At 36.6% G+C, this 19,039-nt stretch overlaps 2 long non-coding RNA genes across 2 annotated transcripts in view; one reads left to right on the forward strand and one right to left on the reverse strand.

Moving 5' to 3' along the window:
• Window positions 1,084-19,039, reverse strand: part of LOC110269670 — a 23,484-nt gene continuing 5,528 nt past the window's right edge. Inside the window, exons 2-3 of the long non-coding RNA XR_002358434.1 lie at window positions 17,669-17,689; window positions 1,084-1,095 (exon numbers count right to left, since the gene is read on the reverse strand). This is a non-coding gene — a long non-coding RNA (uncharacterized LOC110269670). The remainder of the gene's footprint in view (window positions 1,096-17,668; window positions 17,690-19,039) is intronic.
• LOC110269669 overlaps window positions 3,052-19,039 on the forward strand; it is a 21,535-nt gene continuing 5,547 nt past the window's right edge. The window contains exons 1-2 of the long non-coding RNA XR_002358433.1: window positions 3,052-3,063; window positions 17,878-17,886. This is a non-coding gene — a long non-coding RNA (uncharacterized LOC110269669). The remainder of the gene's footprint in view (window positions 3,064-17,877; window positions 17,887-19,039) is intronic.

Below are 19,039 nucleotides of genomic sequence, written 5' to 3' on the forward strand. Positions count from 1 at the left end.
GTCAACATATATTATGATTGTAGGTACATATCTCTCTGTGAGGCCGCCTGAAGGATCTTTGGTTATAACATACATTATAGAGATCCATGTTTCTAGGATGGTTTCAAGCAAACAAGGATTATACAGAAGTAAGAACACTGACATATGCAGAGCTCCCCACTAAATTTGTATGGAATTTGAAAGAAATAAGTTTGTATGGAAGGCAAAAGAAAGAGTATGGTTGCCCCGAAAAACACATTTTGTGATTGGAAGAATTTTTTATGTGCCTCCAGGATCTGGTGAAAGATATTATTTAAGGCTTCTCCTCAATTTCATCAAGAGACCAACTTCTTTTCAGGATATCAGGACTATAGATGGTGTGGTGTATGCTACTTTCAAAGAGTGTTATGCACGTGGCCTTTTAGAAGATGACAAGGAATATATTGAGGCAATAGAGGAAGCTAGCCATTGGGGTTTAGGAACATATTTGAGAAAACTTTTACAACACTTTTGTTTTCAAATTCGATAGATACACTAGAACATATTTGGCAAAAGACATGGACTCTATTATGTGATGACATACTTCATAGGCAACGAAGACTTCTGGTCAATTCAGGTAACATAAAAATTTATTTTACTCCACTTATGCATATTATACTCACTATGAGGTAATTTTTTTAATATGTGAATATTTTGGTTAGCCTTGCTATATCACATTGGCATAATAAGTTACGACAAGACCATTAATGTTAATGCATTTACAGGGAAAAAAAATATTTTGTATAATAGGTTAGAATGAAGCATGGCACAACATCCATTTGTTGGGATAATTAGATGACGAAAATGTTAGCTAAAGTTATATGTGTAGTATTTTCTACATGAGACAAGTCATTTCGTTACATTATCATTAGAAAAAATTTATATGGTTTCAATGCACCAACGAAATTTGTTTTATAATCTTACAATTGTCAGTATTGCCACTATATTAGTCAATTCAAATATCTCAATTAAAATGGTGCCTTATATTATTAAATATATCAACTAGGCATGATCTAAGATTTAACTTTTTCAAAAAGCTTGCATTTTTTACAAATATATATAGATTTTATGTCTTCTCTTAAGTGATTAAAACATAAGCCATAATATATTATAATATACTAAAACACGTGAATTTGTGTCAATAACTTATGCAGGCAGTGGCGGAACTAGAATTTTAATATTAGGGATGGCAAGTTCTTTAAACTCATGCTAAATCTATAATTTTTTATTTTGTTTTTTTTTTATAATGAACTTATTCTAAAAGCACTTTCTAAAATTATAATAATAAAAATTCTAGATACTGTATTATGTTTTCAAAGCATTGACAGACAAAAAATATGTATCTTCGCTAATTTATAATAAAATAAATTATTTAGTCAAATTCTAATTTAAAAAAATATTATTGTGGACATAAAATGAAGAGAAGTACTTAATCTTATTTTAATAGTTAACAAAATTAAAATAATATATTTTTAGTAATAAATATTCAATCATTAATAAAAAAATTAATATACTCTATATAATTATTATACAAATTTATAACAAAAATATGTTTAACAAACTCAAAAACCTAAAAATAAATAATTAATAACTGAATATTTTTATGTAATTAAAAAATCTAAAAGGGGGACTGCGGCCTACGCTGCCCCCCTTGGTTCCGCCACTGTATGTAGGGGAAGCATGTGTGTTTAATTTTAGTATAACAAGAAAACAAATTGTCGGTATACTATTGAGTTATGATAAATCATATATTTCTAATGTGATTAATCATTTATTCAATCATGTTAATTTTTTCTGGCTTACCACATATTTAGTCCTTACTGAGGATGAGTTGAAGGAGTTGACACTAATAGAAATTGAGAAAATTATGAACAGCTACAACAAGAGTCTTAGGAATTTTTCACCAATGCCAATTCTGAATATGAGTTAACTTAATAATCAAGTGTATGTTAATGGAATGAACAAGCTAATTTGTGATGAGCTCCGCTATAATAGAAGACAACTAGCTATAGATCATGCTACTTACATGTAACAACTAACAGACGAGCAAAGAGTTGTATGAGCAAGTCATATAAGCAGTTCAAAGAGGCAAAGGGGGGCATATTCTTTTTGTATGGTTACGGTAGAACAGGAAAAACTTTTGTTTGGAAGACATTATCTTTTGCACTGAGATCAAGATCACAAGTTGTACTTACTATTGCATCAAGTGGGATTGCATCTCTTTTACTACTTGGTGGACGAATAACACACTCACGATTTGCAATCTCATTAAATTTAGATGAATTCTCAAAATGTAATATAAAACAGGGCAGCACATTAGCTGATTTGTTAATAAAGACTAAGCTAATCATTTGGGATGAAGCTCTTATGGTAAATAGATTTTGTATTGAGGCACTTGACAAGACAATGCGTGACATCTTAAAATTCAGCAATCCAAACAGCCTTGATTAGCCTTTTAGGGGTAAGACAGTGGTCTTCGGTGGTGACTTTCGACAGATTATCCTACTAATTCCTAAAGGGACTAGACAGGAAATTGTTAACGCCACTATAAACTCATCGTACATATGGGATAGTTGCAAGTTGTTGACATTGACAAAAAACATGCGATTGAAAGCAGGTGACTCCCACACAAATTTCTTCGAGTTAAAAGAGTTTACTGACTGGATACTAGGTATTGGTGATGGTAGTCACGGAACACCAAGAAATTATGGTGAGAGGATTGAAATCCCAGAAGACATCCTGGTTAAGGATTGGGCTAACCCAATAGAGACAATCTGTAAGGTAACATATTCAGAACTGTTTTGCAGGTCAAATATTGATAAACATATTAAAGATCGAGTGATACTAATGCCAATATTGCAAATAGTTGATGAGATAAACAACTACATGATGAGCTTAAACCCTACTGAAGCACAAACATATTACAGCTCAGACAAGGCATGCCCAACAAAATCCAACAATGACTTATTGGCATCCATACACACATCTGAATTAGTAAACACAATCAGATGCTCAGGAGTTTTAAATCATGAGTTGACATTAAAGGTTGAAACACTATAATGTTATTGATAAATATAGACCATTCTACAGGATTGTGCAATGGTACATGATTGGTTACCACTAAGCTTGGAAAACACATCATAAAAGCATGTAGCAAGGTTGGGAAGAACAAAGGTCAGAAGGTGTTTATTCCTAGGATGACTCTAAGCCCGTCAGATCATCGAATACCATTCAAGTTTCAACAGAGGCAATTTTTCATATTGGTGTCTTACGCAATGACTATAAATAATACCCAAGGGCAATCAATGTCAAAGGTTGGTTTATTACTCAAAAAGCCTATTTTTACTCACGATCAGCTTTATGTCATAGCATCTAGAGTAAAAAACAGGAAAGGATTGAAGATTGTCATGATGCTGATAATCGAATAGAGACAGATAATGCCATATTCAAAGAAGTTTTTAGAAATGTTTATTGAAGAGGGCATCTTACAACAAGAAAATTGCTTAACTCCGTGTTAATTTTAGATTAAACCGAGGCAAAATCATCACATCAAATAGGTACTCTTTTTGCTCTAGTATAGACTATTTAATTATGCAATCTTTAGGCACATTTGTCATATTTAAGCAAATATTTAAGCAACTATTTCAGGCATGTATCACTTAAATTTTAATTTGATATGACAGAATTTACCTAGTAGAACAATTTTGGAATCTCCTGACATTCTATCCCAAATGACCTGAAATAACCAATAGCCTTATTAATTAATAAGCAATCTGAAGTAACCACACATCCTTTTCTTAATCTTCTATCAGCAGGCGTGAAATTCAATAGTAGTTAAGCTTCTAAATGTTGTGTAATAGACAATACAGTAGATAGTTTGATGCAACTAAATTTTGAATTTCACATATAACCATGAACCATTAGAATCATATAATCCATGTAGAAGTACTACTTAGACATATTAAGATAGGCATTTTTTAGATTATCCGGGGAATTTAGGTCTCTGAGTCCATATTCTATCAATTGCATAAATATCTTATACTAGCGGGTTCATAAATATTATATAGAAGTCACACCTAAAAGTCAATTAATGCTCATTTTGGGATTTTTGACATACAATTTCATTTATCCGATAATTAATTATGGTTTTAGATATTAGATTATTATATTGGTACAACTGCATAAGGTGAAACTACTTAATAGCTTTACTTATCAAGTAGTTTTCGAAGAATAGCTCCCACTAGCAAAATCGTATCAACTTTAATTCCCTAGAACAAATAAATAGGCATTTATAAATATAGTGTTTACCTTCCACAACTTCAGGTGGGCAAATCATACCATGGTCTCCAGCAATAGCTAAGATAGAGATATTGTTTTTGTGTATATGATCTTTGTAAAAAAGGTCCCTTCCTGTTAAATAACCCACGCTCTGAAAATGCTGTTGTGAGTTGCAAGATAAGTTTTGCTGGTATAGTACCTACCAGTTGCAATTATTTCATCCAACAATCAGTTACATTAGTCTATTGACAAGTTAATAATAATTTACTTAAATCATAAAATGCACCTTTTTTGTATACAACATGTACCAAACATATTCCATGCCAATAAGGTTATGATATATATAATTGAGTTGCATATAGGAGCAAAATCAGGTACATCCACAAAGAGCGTACAACCATTTATAGTATTACAAGCTAAATATGCTATAAAAGAAATAGATACATTTTACCTTGCGATCAACCTCAACTTAACTAACCCTCCTAACAAATTAGGCAATTTGGTGGATGAATAGAAGCACTTTCAGAGGTTATTTTAGAACAATTTTTTTAACAGATATGCATCCATCATGTCTTTAGCTGAAATCAAAGTATTTAACCATGACAACACATATGGTTGACAAAATGAAAGAGGATAAGCTGCAGCCAACATTGCACCCAAGGGAACAACAGGGACATTCATAGCATGCCCAGAATTTGCCTGTTTGATAAGTTACCAAATTCAGTACTGTATCAGTAATTACGCAATGCTATTTAATAAACAAATATCTTAACTGGAGGGATCACACAAATTATATAGAAATAACACATAAAATTCATACAATGATCCTCTAGAACTTTTGACATAGAAAATTTATTTGTCCAATTATTAATTATGTTTTGAGACGTTACATGATTATATTGGTATTATAACAACCTGAATTTTTAAAAATTGAATAATGAGTTATTTATGATTTATTATTTTATTTAAAAAAATTATTTTTGTTGCTTGTGATTTGTTGGTTTGGCTGTGAAAAATAGCTCAGCGGTAGTTGTCTTAATGGTTTTGGAATTGTTGTGATGTGGTATTTTGAGGAAATTGATGAGATTTGGTGGTTGAAAAGAAATTGAGTGCTGTTGGGCCTTAGTGCCAAGTATCTAGTGAGGACGGCGATGCGTAATACTCACTTGACACTATAAGGATAGCTTAGTGAGGATGGCGATGCGTAACTGATGAGCGGATATTTTATACGCCTTTTTGGCATCATTTTCATATAGTTTTTAGCATGTTTTATTTAAGTTTTATTATATTTTCATAGGTTTTTAGTGTAAAATTCACATTTTTGGATTCTACTATGAGTTTCTGTATTTTTATGCAATTTCAGGTATTTTCTGCCTGAAATTGGGGAGTTGGAGCAAAAGTCTGATTTAGATGCTGTTAGGATCTAACCTCCATGCACTCGAAAGAGCTTTTCTGGAGCTACAGAAGTCCAATGGAGCATTCTCAATGGCTATGGAAAGCTAACATCCAGGGATTTCCAGCAATGTATAATGGTCCATACTTTGCTTCAGAATTAAAGGCCCAAAACTGGCATTCAACGCTAGCCATCTATCCCAATCCAAGCGTCCAACGTCCACAAAGGAGTGACCAGCGTCCAATGCCCATAAAGGTGTCCCTAGCCAGCGTTCAACGCCCAAGGAGCATCCTAGCACGTGGAGACCACTAAAGCTCAGCCCAAACACTCACCAAGTAGCCTCGGAAGTGTATTTTTGCACTACAAGCTTAAGCCTATCTTATTTCTGTAATCCTTAGTCATTAGATTAGTATATATAGGAGAAGATCACCCATGTTTAGGATCTTCTTCCTCCCCCATTTGAATTTATTATCACTTTTGTACAGTATAAGTCTCTAAACCTCCTAGGTTAAGGGGATGACCTCTGCTGAGTTTTATGAATTAATAAAAGTATTACTGTTCTATCTCAATTCGTGTTTGATTCTCTATTCTAAGATGTATCTTCGTTCTTTAACCTTATGAATGAGTTGAACCAGCACAAGGTTATCTCTATTCTACATGGATTCAGCGAGCGTCTTTCATCGGATATCAATGAACCACTAGCTTGCTTATACATCTCTTATATGGCTAATCCACGACTTAGTTGGGGACTTCTCGAGACACTAGTTCAGCGAAGTATGGGGAGATTAGAGTCTTTGTGGTAAAGGCTAGAACCAAAGGCACAACATTCTCTGATCCGAAAGATTTGATATTATCTGTGGCGTTTTGAGTAGGATCATCAAGGGGAATGAACTGCAGGAGCTTCACCCTCAATCAGACTAGATACGCACTAACCCTGGTGTTTAGCCTGGAGGAAGATCGGCGACCTCTCAAGAAAGGCGTTGATCACATACAGCCTGTCATAGAAGAAATCATTCACAATTGGCGTAGACAGTGAGACTGAATTAATCCATAAGAATAAAGCATCTCTGAAGCCTTAACCATCTTCTTATTATTGCATTCACCATCAACTGAGTAACATTATCTTTATTTTATTTTTATGCGTTTTAAACAACCAACTAACTTTTCTATCCGCCTGACTAAGATCTACAAGATAACCATAACTTGCTTCAAATCCAATCCTCGTGGGATCGACCCTGACTCACTCAGGTAATACTTGGACGACCCAATGCACTTGCTGGTTCAGTTGTGCGAAGTGTAATTCTGTGCACCAGTAATGCTCACTAGAGACCGAATGGAAGGTTCCCCATGAGAACGGCGATGTATTACGCTCTTGGAGGGGGCGTTGGCTGAGATAAGGACGGCGGTACAAAACGCTTATCTTAGGACTAGTGTCGGGAATCGGGCAACAAACCGACATATGAGCTCATGACCTGTATAAGACTAGACATGCATCATACTTGTTTGCGCATACTTGTTGGGATTATGTTTTCATGATTCTGTGTGCTTGTGATTGGATTCTATGTCCTGTAATTGCTCTCTAATTTGTGTTTGTCTTGCATTGTTTGTGCCTATGATTGATTCTGTCTTGTGATTAAGTTTTGATGGTGATTCGTTTTGAATTGGGCCGTAGGCCGAGTTGATTTGATTTGGGCCGAAGGCCATGATTGGAAGGACCAGCGGTAAGCTTTGGTTAAAATGGTAAGCGGTGAAATATATGAAATTTCATTTTGCATGAAATTTTTATAAGAAAAATATGAGTTTTAAATTAGGATAATGAACTTAACTTCTATCCCCGACCCTACTAAGAACTCCCCAGTTCTTACCCCTATCTCCACCCCTTTCAGCTACAGGTGCGAAGGCTTAGTGCGGAACTATAGGAGCATAGAAGATTGAGTTTACGAGTTAAGTTCTTAGATTTTATTTTTTCCCTCGTCGTTTATTTTTTTAGTTTTTAGAGGGGATAGGACTTGTATTTGAGAATCTTGAAATAAGTCTATGTATATAATGCTATGTGAATATATATATATATTAAATATCTTTATGATTAAGTGATTAAAAGTAAAACCTTTCTGTTTTCTTAATTAAACCTTCGGTTCGTACTCGTGAAGACTCAATATTAAATGAACATAATATATAATTAAAAGAATAGAGGTAAGTAGCGCTCGGACTTTTAGTGCGATCATGAGGTGCTAAAAGTTAGTGTGTTACAAGTATAACTGCATAAGGTGAAACTGCTTAATAGCTTTACTTACCCAGTAGTTTCGGAAGAATAGCTCCCACTAGCAGAACCATATCAACTTTAATCACAAAAGCTTTTGCCCGTAATGCCACACAAATTCCAAATTCCTAAACAGAATGAATACATATATTTGCTTTAATAAGCCAAAACATGATAAAAAATGTTAACCGTTCAGAACATAAGCTAATTTATTGTCCAGCATATTTTTATATACTTGATTCCACCTTTCTCGATATATTATCTGAATTCATTACTTTGGCTAAAAAAGGAAAAAAATCATACCAAATGTATAATGGTAAATACATTACTTTACTATTTGATTCATATATTCTGGCTCATTTGTATTCATATGATTTCCAAAACTTATTTTACCCGACAAGTTGTTCTTTCAGCTACACTTATAACAATAATGTTCAAAGGATGAAAAATTTTCAGTATCAGAGGACTTAATCAGCACTCCAATACTCACCTTATCACACAATAGATACATTTCCATTTAAACAAGCACTAATTAAAAAAATAAGGAAGAGAGCACATTACAAATTACAATTAAAAGCTTAGCCAAGATCTGAGATTGTTGATATGTGAAATACTTATTATGATAATTGATGAGTACTTTAGCCCCCTTATTCATTATTGATTAAAAAAACTAAATAGTAGCTGCAGCACACCAAGTATATCAGGCGGGTTTAACATTTTTTTTTTTGGGTAAAAATGGTGGTTGGTGGTGATAATTTAAACTACTAACCCCTTTTATTGGAAAACAAAACATACTATTTTCTGATTGGTTGGTATGCATTAAATGACTCTCTCTCTCTCATTGATTGGTGCATATTAAATGCCTCTCTCTTAAATTTAATACTAATTACTAATGTAGAGGAAATTGATTTTTTTAACTTAATTTGGTCTACAATTTGTTATAATGTAATGTTTTAGTATATTTTCCTTTTAGTGCTTACGTAATCCAATCAATTTTATTTGTAAGATTTAAAAATAAAAAATAAAATGAAATATTAAATTATTCAATGTTAATTAATTAATTGCCAAATATAACGTAACAGTCATATGATTATTTGTTAACAAAACAATCAACTTGTGCATTTTGTGGATTTAAAGTAAAAAGCACAAAACTTAAATAAAACAAATCTTAGAATTTAATTTATTGACTTAAATTGGCTTACAATTAATTTAAGATTTTATAATGTAATCTTCGCTTTATTTTTTTTTTCCTTTTGTGATGACTTAATCCAACAATCATACATCCGCTGATGGAATAAAGAAACTTTTGGCATGTTGGTTGCTTACACTGAACTATTCTATCAGTTTGAAATAACAAAAATTATTATAAAAGGAAGAGTAATCACCAGATTTTATGTTTGAATCATCAAATGATATACACTACTTAATATATTAAAGGAGAGTAGTAGCTGGTTCTTCAGTCGACAAGTGGTGCGCTGTGTTCAACAAGTGTGTATTGCCTTTGAGTGACACGTGGAAGACACCAAAAAACCTATAGTCTTGTGCATTGGACCTGAACGCTTTGCTTGGGAGTGGAAAGAAATAGGAAGGAGAGAAATTGAGTGAAAAGAAATAGAAAGAAAGAAATTGAAGTGAAATTTAATTTTTATGGGTGTATTTGGATGAAAGAAAAATAAGATGGAAAGATATTGAAAGATAAATAATTTATGTTGTTTGTTTGGAAAGAAAAATGGAGAAAAAAAATGAATTAAGTTATATAATGACAATATTACCCTTCATATTATATAGTAATGTTATTATGTATATAATTATTATGGAAGGGTGGTGCACAAATTGTGATCACACTTTTCACAACTCGTACCACTAACCAGCAAGTGCACTGGGTCGTCCAAGTAATACCTTACGTGAGTAAGGGTCGATCCCACGGAGATTGTTGGTTTGAAGCAATCTATGGTTATCTTGTAAATCTTAGTCAGGAAATCAATTATAATTATCAGTATGAATTCCGAAGAATAAAAGAGCATGGATTAAATACTTTTTCTGCAGTAATGGAGAATGTGTTGGAGTTTTGGAGATGCTTTGTCTTCTGAATCTCTGCTTTCTCCCTGTCTTCTTCTTCACGCACGCAAGGTTCCTCCTATGGCAAGCTGTGTGTTGGTGGATCACCGTTGTCAATGGCTACCATCCGTCATCTCAGTGAAAATGGTACAGGTGCGCTGTCACCGCACGGCTAATCATCTGTCGGTTCCCACTCATGCTAGAATAGGATCCATTGGTCCTTTTGTGTCTGTCACTATGCCCAACACTTGTGAGTTTGAAGCTCTTCACAGTCATCCAATCCCTGAATCCTACTCGAAATACCACAGACAAGGTTTAGACTTTCCGGATTCTCAAGGATGCTGCCAATGGATTCTAGCTTATACCACGAAGATTCTGATTAAGGAATCCAAGAGATACAGCAGCATGGAACTGGCGTTGAACGCCAGTTTACGTTGTCTATCCTTGGGCAAAGTATGGACTATTATATATTTCTGAAAAGCCCTGGATATCTACTTTCCAACGCAATTGGGAGCGCACCAATTGGACTTCTGTAGCTCCAGAAAATTCATTCCGAGTGCAGAGAGGTCAGAATCCAACAGCATCAGCAGTCCTTTTTCAGCCTGAATCAGATTTTTGCTCAGTTCCCTCAATTTCAGCCAAAAAATATCTGAAATTATAGAAAAACACACAAACTCATAGTAAAGTCTAGAAATATGAATTTTGCCTAGAAACTAATGAAAATATACTAAAAACTAACTAAAACATACTAAAAACTATATGAAATTAACCCCAAAAAGCGTATAAAATCTCCGCTCATCACAACACCAAACTTAAACTGTTGCTTGTCCCCAAGCAACTAGACAAATAAAATAGAATACAAATAAGTCAAGAAGCAATAATATCTCAGAGTTTTTGAGTGAAGCTCAGATTCTAATTAGATGAGTGGGACTAGTAGCTTTTTGCTTCCGAATAGTTTTGGCATCTCACTTTATCCATTGAAGCTCAGAATGATTGGCATCCATAGGAACTTAGAATTCAGATAGTGTTATTGATTCTCCTAGTTCAGTGTGTTGATTCTTGAACACAGCTACTTTATGAGTCTTGGCCGTGGCCCTAAGCACTTTGTTTTCCAGTATTCCACCGGATACCTAAATGCCACAGACATATAATTGGGTGAACCTTTTCAGATTGTGACTCAGCTTTGCTAAAGTCCCCAATTAGAGGTGTCTAGGGTTCTTAAGCACACTCTTCTTTTTGCTTTGGACCTTGACTTTAACCGCTCAGTCTCAAGTTTTCACTTGACACCTTCACGCCACAAGCACATGGTTAGGGACAGCTTGGTTTAGCCGCTTAGGCCAGGATTTGATTCCTTTGGGCCCTCCTATCCACTGATACTCAAAGCCTTGGATCCTTTTTATTACCCTTGCCTTTTGGTTTTAAGGGCTATTGGCTTTTTCTGCTTGCTTTTTCTTTTTCTTTTTTTTTCGCCCTTTTTTTTCGCAAGCTTTTGTATTCACTGCTTTTTCTTGCTTCAAGAATCATTTTTATGATTTTTCAGATTATCAAATAACATGTCTCCTTTTTTCTTATTCTTCAAGAGCCAACATATTTAACATTCATAAACATCAACTTCAAAAGACATATGCACTATTCAAGCATTCATTCAGAAGATAAAAAGCATTGCCACCACATGTAATTAATTAGAATTTTTCTTAAAAAAAAACTCGAAAACTATTGCCTCCTTATTCTAAAGAAAATCTGCTATTTTATTCATGTTTAGTGATGATGAGAAAAATAAATTATAGCTTAATTGGAGATAAAATCAAAATATAGATACTAATTACTATTACTCATATATAACTTCTAAGGTAAAACTCAAATAAGAACAATTATCACAGAGTTAAGGCTAAGATTAGAACTCAACAACCTTGAATTTGGGAGGTGGATGCCTCTTTAGTCTGTGGAGTGATTGGCCATTCAAGAGATAGTTTCTGACGCTTTAATTCCTTCAGTTCACGCCCTTGCTCTTCTTATTCTCTAAGCAGTTTGCAGAGCATGCTGTTTTGATTTTGCTGTTCTTCCTTCAGTTGATCCACAGCTTCTTGCAACTTGGTGACAGATGCTTCTAGGCATCCCAGTATTCAATTTGAGGGATTTCCGGGAGGAGCTCCTCTGCTTTTCTCTTGATGGGGTCGTCCTGCACCTGTAGTCCTTCCATAGACTTTTTGGTGGTTGGTTGCTCAACTGAGATATACTTATCTACTCCCATCTTTATCCCAGCATCTTTACATAACAGAGAAACCAAGCTTGGATAGGCCAATTTAGCATCTTTGGAGTTCTTGTTTGCAATTTTGTAAAGCTCACAAGCAATCAGCTGATGAACTTCCACTTCTTTTTCCAGCATAATGCAATGAATTATCACTGCTCTTCTGATGGTGACTTCAGAGCGGTTGCTAGTGGGCAGAATAGAGCGCCCAATGAAGTCCAGCCATCCTCTGACAACTGGTTTGAGATCTCCTCTCTTGAGTTGATTCGGGGCACCCTTTGTGTTGGTTGTCCACTTGGCTCTAGGGAGGCATATGTCCTCTAGAATTTTGTCCAATCCCAGGTTTGATCTCATCATTCTCCTATTAAAGGAGTCTGGGTCATCTTGCAGTTGAGGCAGCTTGAAGATCTCCCTTATTTTGTCAGGGTGGGTGTGAACAATCTTCCCTCTGACCAGAGTTCTATAGTCATAGAATGCGGTTCCAGCTATTCTCTGTCTGTCCGTCTGCCATAGATTAGCATAGAATTCCTGAACCATGTTTCTTCCCACCTTTGTCTCAGGATTAGCTAGGACTTTCCAGCTCCTGTTTCAAATTTGCTCTTAGATCTCCGGATATTCATATTCTTTCAGATCGAATTTAACTTCCGGGATCACTGACCTTAGACTCATTATTTTGTAAAAATGGTCTGAATGTTCTTTGGTTATAAACTTTCCTTGATTCCAAAGTGGTTTTGGAATATTCTCCTTCTTGCCTCTTGAGTCGGTTTGTTTTCTCTTGGGAGCCATGATCTTAGTGGGTATTGGCTTAGTGATCACGGATAAACACACCAAACTTAGAGGTTTGCTTGTCCTCAAGCAAAAGAAAAGAAAGGAGATGGAAAGAGGGAGAGACAAGCACAACTTGTGGAGGAGAGGGGGAGGCCGAACCAAAATTTAAAGGGAAGGGGGGGTAGGTTTCGAAAATTTTGAAGGAAATATGATAGAAGATATGATTTGTAAAAGATAAGTATGATAGGAAAAAGATATAATTTAAAATTGAAAAGATATGAAAGATATTTGAAAAAGATAAATCTGAATTTTGAAAAAGATGATGTGAAGATTTGAAAAAGATATTGATGATTTGAAAAGATTTTAGAAGGAAAAGAGATAGATTTGTTTTGAAAAGGATTTGAAGATAAATTGAAGAGGATTAAGAAAAAGGGCTTATGAATTAAGATACATTTGATATATTTTTTTGAAAAAGGATTTGAAAAATTAGGATTTGTAAAATGTTTGTGCAAGAAATCATGAATTGAAACATAAAAAATTGAAAAAAATTTGAATTGAAAACGAAATTTCCTAATCCCCACATTCCTGGTGTTAAACGCCCAACTGCTGCATGTTTTGGGCGTTTAACGCCCAGTTGCTGCTTGGTTTGGGCGTTTAACGCCCAGCTGTTGCTTCTAGCTGGCGTTAAACGCCAGAAACCCCTTTGTCACTGGGCGTTTTTCTGAACGCCCAGGATGCTGTCAATCTGGCGTTAAACGCCCAGAAGCTACTTCTTTCTGGCATTTAACGCCCAGATGGCTATCTTTACTGGCGTTAAACGCCCAGTAGATGCTCCTTTTGGGTGTTTAACACCCAGTTGTGCCTCTTACTGGCGTTTTCTTGCCAGTGAGCTCTTTTTTTCTCTGTTTTGTGTGCTGAATCCTTCTGTAACCCTGTGAACCTATGCAATTGACTCTTTACCTTATTAACATTGAACTTATATGCTTAAAAAAATAATAAATAAATAAATAAATAAAATGAAGAATAGGGCAAAATGACAGAAAGAGTTTTGCCAATGGCTGGGTTGCCTCCCAGCAAGCGCTTCTTTATTGTCTTTAGCTGGACCTTGCTGAGCTTTTAATTTAGCCTCAGCCTTGAGCACTCTTGCTCAACATTGCCTTCAAGATAGTGCTTGATTCTCTGTCCATTAACAATGAACTTCTTATCAGAATCAATGTCTTGAAGCTCCATATAACCATATGGTGATACACTTGTAATCACATACGGTCCCCTCCACCGGGACTTCAGTTTCCCAGGGAATAGCTTGAGCCTAGAGTTAAACAATAGAACCTTTTGTCCTGGTTCAAAGACTCTTGATGACAGCCTTATGTGATGCCACCTTTTTTATTTCTCCTTATAAAGCTTGGCATTTTCGAAAGCAGTGAGTCTAAATTCCTCTAGCTCATTTAGCTAGAGTAATCTTTTTTCTCCGGCTAATTTGGCATCAAAGTTTAGGAATCTGGTTGCCCAGTAGGCCTTATGTTCCAGTTTCACGGGCAAATGATAGGCCTTACTATACACAAGCTGGTATGGAGAGGTCTCTATAGGAGTCTTGAATGCTGTTCTGTAAGCCCACACAGCATCATCCAAGCTTCTTGCCCAATCCTTTCTACGGGTACTTATAGTCCGTTCCAGGATTCTTTTTAGTTCTCTGTTAGAGACTTCAGCTTTCCCATTTGTCTGTGGATGATATGGAGTTGCCACCTTGTGGCTAATCCCATACCAGACCATGGCAGAATAAAGTTGTTTGTTGCAGAAATGAGTGCCTCCATCACTGATTAGTACTCTAGGGACACCAAACCTGCTGAAGATGTATTTCTGGAGGAACTTCAGCACTGTTTTAGTATCATTAGTGGGTGTGGCAACGGCCTCTACCCATTTTGATACATAGTCGACTGCCACCAGAATATAAGTGTTTGAGTATGATGGTGGGAAAGGTCCCATGAAGTTAATTCCCCATACATCAAACAACTCAATCTCCAAGATTCCCTGTTGAGGCATGGCGTAACCATGAGGCAGATTACCAGCTCTTTGGCAACTGTCACAGTTACGTATAAACTCTCGGAAATCCCTATAGAGTGTAGGCCAGTAGAAACCACATTGGAGGACCTTGGTGGCTGTTCGCTCACCTCCGAAATGGCCTCCATATTGTGATCCATGGCAATGCCATAAGATCCTCTGTGCTTCTTCTTTAGGCACACACCTACGAATTATTCCGTCTGCACATCTCTTAAAGAGATAGGGTTCATCCCACAAGTAGTACTTTGCATCAGTAATTAATTTTTTCTTTTGTTGCCTGCTGTACTCCTTGGGTATGAACCTTGCAGCTTTATAGTTTGCAATGTCTGCAAACCATGGTGTTTCCTGAATGGCAAACAAATGCTCATCCGGAAATGTCTCAGAGATCTCAATAGAGGGGGGAAACTCCCATTCTATTGGTTCTATCCGGGATAGATGATCAGCCACTTGGTTCTCTGTCTCTTATTTCTATATCAAACTCTTGCAGAAGCAATACCCATCTGATGAGCCTGGGTTTTGAATCCTGCTTTGTGAGTAGATATTTAAGAGCAGCATGGTTAGTGTACACAATCACTTTTGATCCTACTAAGTATGATCTAAACTTGTCAATGGCATAAACCACTGCAAGCAATTATTTTTCTGTGGTTGTGTAATTTTTCTGGGCATCATTTAAAACACGGCTAGCATAATAAATGACATGCAGAAGCTTGTCATGCCTCTGCCCCAGTACTGCACCAATGGCGTGGTCACTGGCATCACACATTAGTTCAAATGGTAATGTCCAGTTTGGTGCAGAAATAACTGATGCTGTGACCAGTTTAGCTTTCAGAGTCTCAAACGCCTGCAGACACTCTATGTCAAACACAAATGGCGTGTCAGCAGCTAGCAGATTGCTCAGGGGTTTTGCAATTTTTGAAAAATTCTTTATAAACTTCCTGTAGAATCCTGCATGCCCCAGAAAGCTTCTGATTGCCTTAACATTAGCAGGTGGTGGTAATTTTTCAATTACTTCCACTTTAGCTTGATCCACCTCTATCCCCTTGTTTGAAATTTTATGCCCAAGGACAATTCCTTCAGTCACCATAAAGTGACATTTTTTCCAGTTTAAAACTAGGTTGGTCTCTTGGCATCTTTTCAGAACAAGTGCTAAATGGTCAAGGCAGGAGCTGAATGAGTCTCCAAATACTGAAAAGTCATCCATGAAGACTTTCAGAAATTTCTCTACCATATCAAAGAAGATAGAGAGCATGCACCTCTGAAAGGTTGCAGGTGCATTACACAAACCAAAAGGCATTCTTCTGTAAGCAAATACTCCAGAAGGACATGTGAATGCTGTTTTCTCTTGGTCCTGATGATCTACTGCAATTTGGTTGTAACCTGAATAGCCATCCAAAAAGCAGTAATATTCATGACCTGCTAGTCTCTCTAGCATCTGGTCTATGAATGGTAAAGGAAAATGATCATTTCTGGTGGCTGTGTTGAGCCTTCTATAGTCAATACACATGCGCCACCCTGTAACTGTTCTTGTAGGAACCAGTTCATTTTTTTCATTATGAACCACTGTCATGCCTCCTTTCTTGGGAACAACTTGAACAGGGCTCACCCAGGGGCTATCAGAAATAGGATAAATAATCCCAGCCTCTAGTAATTTGGTAACCTCTTTCTGCACCACTTCCTTCATGGCTGGATTTAGCCGCCTTTGTGGTTGAACCACTGGCTTAGCATCATCCTCCAATAGAATTTTGTGCATGCATCTAGCTGGGCTTATTCCCTTAAGGTCACTTATGGACCACCCAAGAGCTGTCTTGTGTGTCCTTAGCACTTGAATTAGTGCTTCCTCTTCCAGTGGATTTAAAGCAGAGCTTATGATCACTGGAAAAGTGTCACCTTCTCCCAGAAATGCATATTTCAAGGATGGTGGTAATGACTTGAGCTCGGGTTTAGGAGGTTTCTCCTCTTCCTGAGGAAGTCTCAGAGGCTCTTTCAATTCCTCTGAACCCTCTAAATCAGGCTGAACATCTTTAAAGATGTCTTCCAGCTCTGATTCGAGACTCTTAGCCATGTTGATCTCCTCTACCAAAGAGTCAATGAGATCAACTTTTATGCAGTCTTTTGGTGTGTCTGGATGCTGCATGGCTTTGACAGCTTTCAACTTAAACTCATCCTCATTAACTCTCAGGGTTACTTCCCCCTTTTGGACATCAATGAGAGTTCGTCCAGTTGCTAGGAAAGGTCTTCCTAGAATGAGAGTAGCACTATTGTGCTCCTCCATTTCCAGCACTACAAAGTCAGTAGGAAAGGCGAATGGCCCAACCCTGACAATCATGTCCTCAATCATGCCTAATGGGTATTTAATGGAGCCATCAGCAAGTTGGAGACATATCCGGGTTGGTTTAACTTCTTCAGTTAAACCAAGCTTTCTGATAGTGGATGCAGGTATTAGGTTGATGCTTGCCCCAAGATCACATAAAGCTGTCTTGGTGCAATTATCCTCTAATGTACATGGTATCAGAAAGCTCCCGGGATCTTTAAGCTTTTCTGGAAAGCTTTTCAGAATGACTGCACTGCATTCTTCAGTGAGGAGAACTCTTTCAGTTTCTCTCCAATCCTTCTTATGACTCAAGATCTCTTTCATGAACTTGGCATAAGAAGGTATTTGCTCAAGTGCCTCTACAAACGGAATCTTTATTTCAAGAGTCCTGAGATAATCTGCAAAGCGAGCAAATTGCTTATCCTGCTCCTCTTGGCGGAGTTTTTGAGGATAAGGTATCTTGGCTTTATATTCCTCAACCTTAGTTGCTGCAGGTTTATTTCCTACAGAGGTGGTTGGAGGAGCCTTTTTAGAGGGGTTGTTATCAGCACTTGTGTGTGTCTGATCCCTCACTGGAATTTGAATTCCAGGGTTAGAAGCTGGAGTGGCGTTGGACGCCAACTCCTTACTTGTTCCTGGCATTTGAACGCCAAAACTGAGCTTCCAATTGGCGTTTGACGCCAACTCCTTGCTTGTTTCTGGCGTTTGGACGCCAGAGTTATTCCTTTCTGGGCTCTTACTGTCCTCAGAGGGATTTTGGATAGCAGTTTGTTCATATCTTGGCTTCCTGCTGCCTTGAAGTGAGGTATTTAATGTTTTTCCACTTCTTAATTGAACTGCTTGGCACTCTTCTGTTATTTGTTTTGATAACTGTTGTTCTGTTTGCTTCAACTGTACCTTCATATTTATATTAGCCATTCTTGTGTCTTGTAGTATCTCCTTGAATTCGGCCAGCTGTTCTGTTAGAAAGTCTAATTTCTGATTGAATTCAGTAATTTGTTCTGCAGGACTGAGTTCAGCAGTTACTGTTTTAGCCTCTTCTTTCATAGAAGATTCACTATTCAGGTACAGATGCTGATTTCTGGCAACTGTATCAATAAGCTCTTGAGCCTCTTCAATTGTCTTTCTCATGTGTATAGATCCACCAGCTGAGTGATCTAGAGAAATTTGAGCTTTCTCTGTAAGCCCATAATAGAAGATGTCTAACTGCACCCATTCTGAAAACATTTCAGAGGGGCATTTTCTTAGCATCTCTCTGTATCTCTCCTAGGCATCATAAAGAGATTCATTATCTCCTTGTTTAAAGCTTTAGATGTCCAGCCTTAGCTATGTCATCCGTTTTGGAGGGAAGTATTGATTCAGAAATTTTTCTGACAGCTGTTTCCATGTCCTTATGCTAGCCTTAGGTTGGTTATTTAACCACCTCTTAGCTTGGTCTTTTACAGCAAATAAAAATAGTAATAATCTGTAGACATCCTGATCTACTTCTTTATCATGTACTGTGTCAGCAATCTGTAAAAACTGTGCCAAAAACTCTGTAGGTTCTTCCTGTGGAAGACCGGAATACTGGCAACTTTACTGCACCATGATAATGAGCTGAGGATTCAACTCAAAGCTACTGACTCCAATGGAGGGTATACAGATACT

The sequence above is a fragment of the Arachis ipaensis genome, chromosome B03 (assembly GCF_000816755.2).
Source record: "Arachis ipaensis cultivar K30076 chromosome B03, Araip1.1, whole genome shotgun sequence".
Taxonomy (NCBI): Eukaryota; Viridiplantae; Streptophyta; class Magnoliopsida; order Fabales; family Fabaceae; genus Arachis; species Arachis ipaensis.